An 8,687-nucleotide genomic window follows, 5' to 3' on the forward strand; every position below is an offset into this window, starting at 1 on the left:
TATTTATTACTTTTGTTTTATATTTACCATCATTTTCAGTTTTGCTATTGTAACTGATTTAATTATTCCTCCTCTGCTAATTTATAAAAAGAGTAAGATAATAAATACTGTGCATAGACAAAACTTTAAATAAAAAAAAAATGTTTATTGATATTTATACAGAAATTTAGCAACCGCCATGGTAAACAATTTTAATGCCTTGAAAAATTAAAAGAACTTAAAATGATTTAAGTTACAAATAAATTTTCTTTTAGAAAAATAAAGTTTAAGGATACTTTACTATTAACTATTTAAGTGCAATTCACATTTAATTAATGAATATATATGCAAGTAGTATTTGAGTACTTAGTATACTTTCAGTATACAAAATAAATACAGCATTAAGTAAATAACTGCCAAAATTAATAAATGTTAATGGGTTTTAGATAATTGTAGTAGTTATTTTTTTTATTAAAATTTTCTGGAATATTATAACAAAAATTATTTTGTAAAAAATAATGCAAAAATCATATAAAGTTCATACTTTTTCAGAAAGTATAAGGTAACTTGAACCTCAAATTTATATAAGTTAGGATGAAATTTTCATGTTTAATAACATAAAATAAAACTTTTTCAACATGTTAATCAATGTCACATGTCAATCCTAAATATGGTTTAAAATTCAAACTGAGAATTGGTCATTTAAGTCTGCAGTGTTTTATAAAATTTTGTAATTAACTCCCATATTAATAATTACATCAAATTGGTATTCATTTCACATGAAGCATGCAAGTCAAAACAAAGTTTCCATCAGAAATTAAGCAATATATGTAAAACAGTTTTTGTTTATAAATTTTCGGAAAATAGTTCACCAAAGCCCAATAATTAATTGCAAGCAATCATATAATCAATAATTAATGTCTAGCAGGTATCTAAAGAAATAAATACAAAGAACCAAGATTCATCCAATTAAATCATGATATATTTAAACAAAATAAAACAAACAACAAAAATGAGTTTACATTAAGCTAACATAAAAGCTTCTATTTACATAACAAAATATATGTCTACTATACATGTTCATACATAAAGTACATAGCACTTGTTCATTTCATCACATTAAAGCTTGTTTTCCTGCAAGAAACATTCAAAATTTATTTTAAAAACAATCCATCATTATAAACACAAAATATTTATCTTTATTCATAATACATTTAATGTTGAAATGATAATTGACCTAAATAGTTTAAAATCTGTTGGTTGAGTGACAAGTCAACTGTTTAATAAGGGGTATTAAACCCTAACGAATATCTACAATAGACAGAATGACAATTTTGTGTTGATGCAACTATCCATGCACAGAAAATGAATCTGCTACATATTTTCTCTTAATGGCTTTCTTTTTAAATTTCCTTTGCCTCGTTATTTGTTAACATTACCTTATTTTGTACACACTACAATGAAGAACTGAAATAAACAGCTGATGCAATGAAATTCATAACCATTACATCAAAATAAACACAATAAACTTGTTTATTGTGTTTATTTCACTGAAAAAGTGAAATAATATACCGGTTGCTAATTATGAATAAAAAAAATTATCATTAATGAAGAAAAGTAATGATAATTTTATAACTAACATTGTGGATCAATACCATTAATTACACAAAAGGGGTGATATTGATGTAGTGGAATTTATTGTTTAACTATAACACAATAAATTCTATTAACCAGAAAAAATAAAGATGTAAAACTGTGTAATTCAATGAGTTGGATAAGTGCATATTATTTGAGTGATATTTATAATATATAGCAATTTTTATTAATAAAAGTCTTAAAGAGCTATTACCATAATTTTTATTTTATATTAAATAAATTTTACTACATTTGCTATGTTATCTTTTGGTTCATGAGATGGAGAGTAAGCAGTGCTTTAAAGTATTCCAAGATCTTGGCTATACTTAGAGCATTACACATACTCATTATGTTAACCGTTAGGTCAACCGATTGTAGAATGCCATAAACATGAATTTAATATACATTTTATTGTTCATCTTATTTATGATTATTGCACATTGGAAGTTCATGCATCACATTAAAACTATTATGTAGGTTGTGACTGGATAAAAAAAATTTTACACTCTCAGCCTCATCTACGCAAGACTGGATTACTCATTCTTGTTGGTATCATCTGTTTACAACCATGGCATAATTTTCTGAGAAAAAAAGTTATAGCTTGAATTTCATTACTATACATTTATTATTATTATTAATATTTTGTTTATAATAACTATGTTTATGTATCATCAGTATCAGCTGTTTAATCCAGGAGTAAATAATTTTATTAAAAAATGAACTTGCAATATAAGGTAATGAATTATTAAGCTTACACTATAAATTTTCGACAGTGATAGTGAATAGAATAAAATTACCAGAACAGATTATGCCCTGCGAATAAAGTTTACAGAAAATTAACTCAAAATCAAGCAGTCATAGGTAATGATTCGTGTCACATATCTAAAAATATCAGACATAAAATTAATGTAAATAAAATGTTCAAATATTTCTATATTTTTTCTTTGAGTATTTTACAATCTTAATGAAGCAGTGTAAATAGTTTCACACGAACCACAACTGTATCATGCTGTCTTGGTAATGAAGATAAACATTAGTCACTTTAAGACAATGTTATATATGCAAACAGTATGTGTGCAAACTACATATGTTTTACTACTTAGATGTAATTAGAAATTTGATAGCAGCATGAGAGTTGGGGTCAAGCAATGCTTCCTTGATTTCTCATTCAGAAAAGCTACAAAAAAAAGGGAATATAGTGGTGCTACCCTTCAGATTGTTTTTAGGCATTGCAGGTATCTGTAAACAGCAATCCCATTAATTAAATGGAACTTGGTTCTACATCAGTTAATTCAGTTCAATGATCTATAATACAAGAAAAAACTACTCTGGATCAATCTTAGATCTTTAACCCAATCAACACTGAACTAAAACTATGACTATTTACAGCTACCGGTTTTAATTAATGGATAAATAATAATTCATTTTTATCAATTTAGAAATAAATTTTTAGTTCAATATTAACAAACAGTATTAATTAAAACTCTGTTTAAAAACTTACTGAAAAAATGCAGTTACTGGAAGAAAATTCTCATTCTATATTCATTAAGGAAAGGCACAGGGACAGCCAGAAAAAAATCATAAATAAATGACTTTTGACTAAACAAGTAAATAAAAATATAATTAAAAATAAGTCCTTTCTTTAAACACACAAAAAAAAATTAAAACCATTGAATATTCTAAGCTTCAGTAGAAAAAGAAATTAAAATATTCTTAGGTATACTAAAAATTTTATTCAGTGTTAAATTAGAAAAACCAAACTCAGATACATGCATTGAACTTTGAAAATAACTGTGATAAACCTCATGTTAATCCCAAGATGCTGATTTCAAAAAAAAAAAAAAATTTCATATTGTTCAATGACACTGTACTATCATTTAATGTGATATACATCGTGAAAAGTGGATGAAAAGGTATATGATCTGGCTAATTAACAATCCACTATGATACAGCTGTTGACTCTAGTTTGTATGAAACCAGCCTGAATGATGTAATCTACAAAAAAAAATACAAGAAATCAGACTGACAATGCAATATTAATCAAAACGCACGCATATATAGAAAATGTTCACTTCCTTTTTCACTTAAAAAAATAAAAACAGTATTAAAAAAAGTATTTTAATAATTAGAAAAAAAAATTGAATATTTTACATGTTAACATATTTATATACATATTAATTTATGTAAATAACTGTTACTTGACTATTTTAATACCAACAGATCCTTTTAATATTTCCTGATACTTTTATAAAAGTATAGTATTAAAATAGAGTAATAAAAAACTAAACAGCTCAGCATTTGTTGTTTAGTAATCTAAACAAAAATTGTTTAGTAAAACTTAACAGCGTAATCATTGTGTACTCTTAAGTAAAGCTTAAACGATAGCAATCAGCAAATTTTTTCCTTTAATAAGCCATATAAAATGAACTATTTGCTAAGAGTCAAATTGTTTGCCAGTTAATTTTAAATATTTTTAAAAATTTAATAATATCACATAATTTAAATATATGATAAAAGTTGGCAACTCTGTCAGAAAACTACAACTCTATTTAATTAACATACTACTTTTAACAATTATTAAAAGCATACAATAGTTAAAATTTTCAGTAATGTCAATTTTTAATTTATTATGAAAAATTCAATTAATATTTTAAAGAATTATTAATGATAATACAGATTTCATTTAAACTAATTTTCTATTCAAATTAAACTTTTATTATATTGTCTATAAAATATAACCCACAAAGTTAAGAGTCAGAGCTGTCTAATTACAGAATCTTTGGTCATTCACCCTAAAATTAAATAGATCTGACTGGTATTGTCCCTTGGTCATGTGACAATACCACTTACTAGCAGTTACATCAACAGGTATATATACATAGTAATGTATTTTTTATTACTTGCTTCTCATCAGATTATGACTAAACCTAAATCTATGATAACTAAATCTATTAAAACATTAATTTAATACAGTTATTAAAACAAAAAATTATTATAACAACTATTTTATTATTATTCCTATCGTTTTGTAATATTCAAAACTTTTATGGGATTAAATCTATAATACTAACTACAAAATATTACAATGAATTCTTATAGAATAATGATGTTGCAGCCTGTTGTTGCAATTTTTTATTAATAAAAAATTCTTTTAACTAAGAATCAAGCGCAATTTAAAAAAATACTCAATAAAATAACAATTTTAATAATAATAGAACAAACAGATAAAATAACAATTAATTATAGATTATTTTTTAAATATGCATTTATATATATACCTGACTAACAGTATTTTAATTATTTTAAAATTAATTTGAACATTTACTTAAAAAAAATACTAAAAATTTACTTGTATTATTTTTCAACTATTTAATACTTTCAATAAAAAAAAAAAAAAAACAAAATTCCTAATGTATTTATACTACTTTTTGTCAAGTATGCTCTGTATTAGTTATAGAGTTGGACTATAAATCAAAACAAAATAACTTCCATCTGTATATCTTTGTCTATTATTCTATCTCAAATAATTTTTTCTCTAAACAGTTCTCTTGACTCTATATATTAACAAAAATGCTCGATATAAAACTTCTCTAACTGTTCTTTTAGTTGTCTACATTACAATAATCCTTTAAAAAGTTAAAGTATAGTATCCTTTAAAGTTAAAGTTAAGTATAATCCTTTATAAGTTGCTTGTACTGTACACAAAAATGACAAAATTCAGCAGATTTACTTCAACAACAGGCAAAAAAAGATAATAAAAATATATTTGAAAATTTAGTGATATTGAAATAGAACATAATAAGAAAATATTTTTTTTTCATTTATATTTATAAACTAACACACCACAAACTGGTCCCATCAGTCAAGAGGATGGGTAAGTATGGAGGAGAAGGAGAAGTAACAACCTCATATAAAAACCTGGGTCCATCTGGCTCAGGACGTTAGCACCCAGTTATAGGATCCCTGCCTAAGATTACTAAGTGAAAATTGGTCAATGGTCTCAACGATGGAAAAGGAAGATTTTCAACGACAGAGAGAGCAGAAGAACCTAAGGTAGATCACCCTGAAAAAGAATTCTTCAAGTTTGAAGGTGGTACCAGCCCCACCACCAAACTTACCTTGCACAGTGTTCATACCGTGGCCAGGGACCTTTTATTTACTGACAAGCATCACAGAATCTTGGAACGTCAATGGATCAACAGGTTAACTAATTACTTAAAAGTGGCTACAAGGAATGTCTAATCCATGAAAAATAAAGAAAGAGAGATTTTAGAAGTTATAAAAGAGAAGAAAATAAGTTTTGCTTCCATCCAAAATGAAAAAAAGGTGGATCCTTTTTGGTCAACAAGAATCATAAATTATGAATTTCTAAGTAAGCATATTTTAATCTGCACCTTGGAATATATCAAGGGCATTACAGTGGTAGCAGTATACACTCCTGAAGAAGGAAGAGAAAAGTTTTAAGAGAAGTTTAATTATTTTAGGTAATTTAAATGCTAGAGTTGGCAATATAATGATAAGTAGAACTGTGGGATCATTTAGTAAAGATCACCTGAATTCAAATGGGCGTAAATCTGTAATGAACTTTTATTGTTTATAATGACTGGTAGGTAATAAGTACGTAATACTATTTTTAGAAAGAAGAATATCCATAACTACGCTTGGGCTGTTACAGGGAGTTGGTTTCTCATAGATATTATTGTTAACAGTAAAAATAAATATTTGGTTCAAGATGTCCATGTACGTAGGGGTTGTGATATTGTTTTTGTCACTTTTTGGCAATGGGTAACATAAAATTATTGCAAGATGGAAGAAGCAAATTTTAAAAAAGAGTAGGTAAGAGGAGGAGTATGTTTAAAGTTTATTTATTGCAAGAAGAAATTGCCAGACATTTATATAATGCCTGACATTCAATTCCTTCTATTGAGGAATGGAAGAATCTGAGCAACGAGATGAAGAAGGCTGCGGATCTCTTGGTACCAAGAAAAGAAGTATGACGAAGAAGGGTCTTCGCATATGGAATGATGAAATTAAGAAATCCATACAAGACAAAATAATTAATTTTCATAAATATTTACAAATTAAAACAGAAGAGGAGTGTAGAAAATATTGGATCAAACGTAACAGAATTCGGAAGGAATCTTGGGATCAGTACGCCAGCCAAGTACAGCAAGATGTATATGGACAAAGTATGGCATATAAAGTTTTAAGACACATGAATAGAGATGAGTAAATTAGATTATTCTAAATATAATTATTATTTATTACACACTATATTTTAAAATATTTACATCATCCACATTTTTGTTATCGAGATTACTTTTAGTTCTGTTTGATCTGGATAAATGAGATTTTATTGCATTAGAATTCTGATTTAAAAAGATAAAAATAACTGTTAATTAGAGAGAACATCCGTTAACTGAAACAGTTAACATATGTTTAGTTAACAATATTTACTGAAATCATGAAACATGACATTTTTTATAAAAATTATTTTCAAAATACAAATTCCTCTTATAACACATATAAATTTTATATTTATACAGAATTTATCCTCTAGGCCAGTAGTATAGCCTTTAACAAAACAAAAAATTTTTAATCTCCAACTTACTTCCTGAATTACATAGGAAAGAAATTTATGTAGGAACTTTATACATTACTTGTTTAAGTAGACAGTTTTACTAGTTCTTTCAAAAACTGATAACGGGACTGGAAATTAATTTTTTTTTTTTTTTAATTTTTATACACCAAACAAGAAAAAAGATGTACAAAATTTAGTCAACAGTAAAATTAAAACTACATATTTGGAAATTACACAAAACTAATACTATAATTTGTTAATTAAAAATAAATATAAAAAATTACGAAGTAATTTTAATATAATTAAAATATAATTGAAGTAGAAAAAAAAAAATGTTGCCAAACACATGCAAGCAAATGCATCTTAAACTTCATTTAAAAAAATCAGATATCTAATTATTTTAAATCACGTAACATTTGCTAGTTTTAACAAAAATAACAACAGAAAATTTTATATAAAACTTCATGTACTAATTTACCAGAGGAATTTATTACCTACATACTACCTTCTTTAAACTTTAAAAGATACTGATAAAGATTCATTCTCCAAAAATATTATTTCTAAATTTTTGTATCTTTCATTTACAAAAATTTAATCTGACTTCCTCCGTTCACAAGCTTTGGCTCTCTACGAGTCACTGCCAACTAAACTTATAACTTAAAATATCACATGCAGCTACCAATTATGCACATGCTACCAGACACAAAGAAAATAAAAATATTTTTTTTTCTACTTGTTCTAGTAAAACTTCCGTTTTAATGCGCTTATGGCTTCCTTGTTCTGTTCTAATAACTTCATGTCCAAAATTAATGGTAATGAAATTTAGTTAAACCTACATTTTGTTTTTTTAATCAATTTCATGAAGTGAATGTGATTCTACATCAAAAATATATAGTTATATTTAGAATTTGATTTAATGAATAAATTCTTTTAGAACATACTTATATTTACAGCTTTTGCAAGTAGAATGCAAAGCATTTTAAAGCAGATTAACGTTTTTTTCTTTCTTTTTTGTTCAATTTTACATGTGAATACACAGTGTGCCAAATAAGTAATGAGACTGATTTTTTCCACAAACACTTTCAAGAAATGCGCCAAATGTAGTAACCACTTTACCCGTTAGATTCTGTTGTGCAAGTAGCAGTGGTTAAACATAGCATCATGGATCAAAGAGCTGTGATAAAATTTTAATGTAAATTAGGAAAAATGGCATCAGAAGTTTACAAAGGTGTTTTAAGTTTGACCAGAGACAAAACTTTGGAATATGAAATGGCATGGAACATCATCACCGAGGCAGAAGAAACTCAGATTGCAGAAATCGCACATCAAGACAATGGTGATTGTTTTTTTTTATGCTTCTGGAGTGATCCATCGTGAATTTCTCCTTGCGGGCACAACAGTGACTGGACAGTACTACTTTTAGTCATGCAATGTCTCTTTGCTTGCAAGTGTTGTGTTAGGACGCAACTGTTCCAAAGCAAGAGTTAGGTTC

The 8,687-nt window shown here is 26.5% G+C and overlaps 1 long non-coding RNA gene across 1 annotated transcript; it reads right to left on the reverse strand.

The window, feature by feature from the left end:
* Positions 1–943: 943 nt before the first annotated feature.
* On the reverse strand, positions 944–3,402 carry LOC142325111 (uncharacterized). The gene is made up of 2 exons (XR_012756490.1): positions 3,116–3,402; positions 944–1,113 (listed from the first exon to the last, which is right to left on the reverse strand). It is a non-coding gene; the product is annotated as an uncharacterized LOC142325111 (long non-coding RNA).
* Positions 3,403–8,687: the final 5,285 nt, after the last annotated feature.

Source organism: Lycorma delicatula, chromosome 1, assembly GCF_047948215.1.
Source record: "Lycorma delicatula isolate Av1 chromosome 1, ASM4794821v1, whole genome shotgun sequence".
In the NCBI taxonomy this organism is placed as follows: Eukaryota; Metazoa; Arthropoda; class Insecta; order Hemiptera; family Fulgoridae; genus Lycorma; species Lycorma delicatula.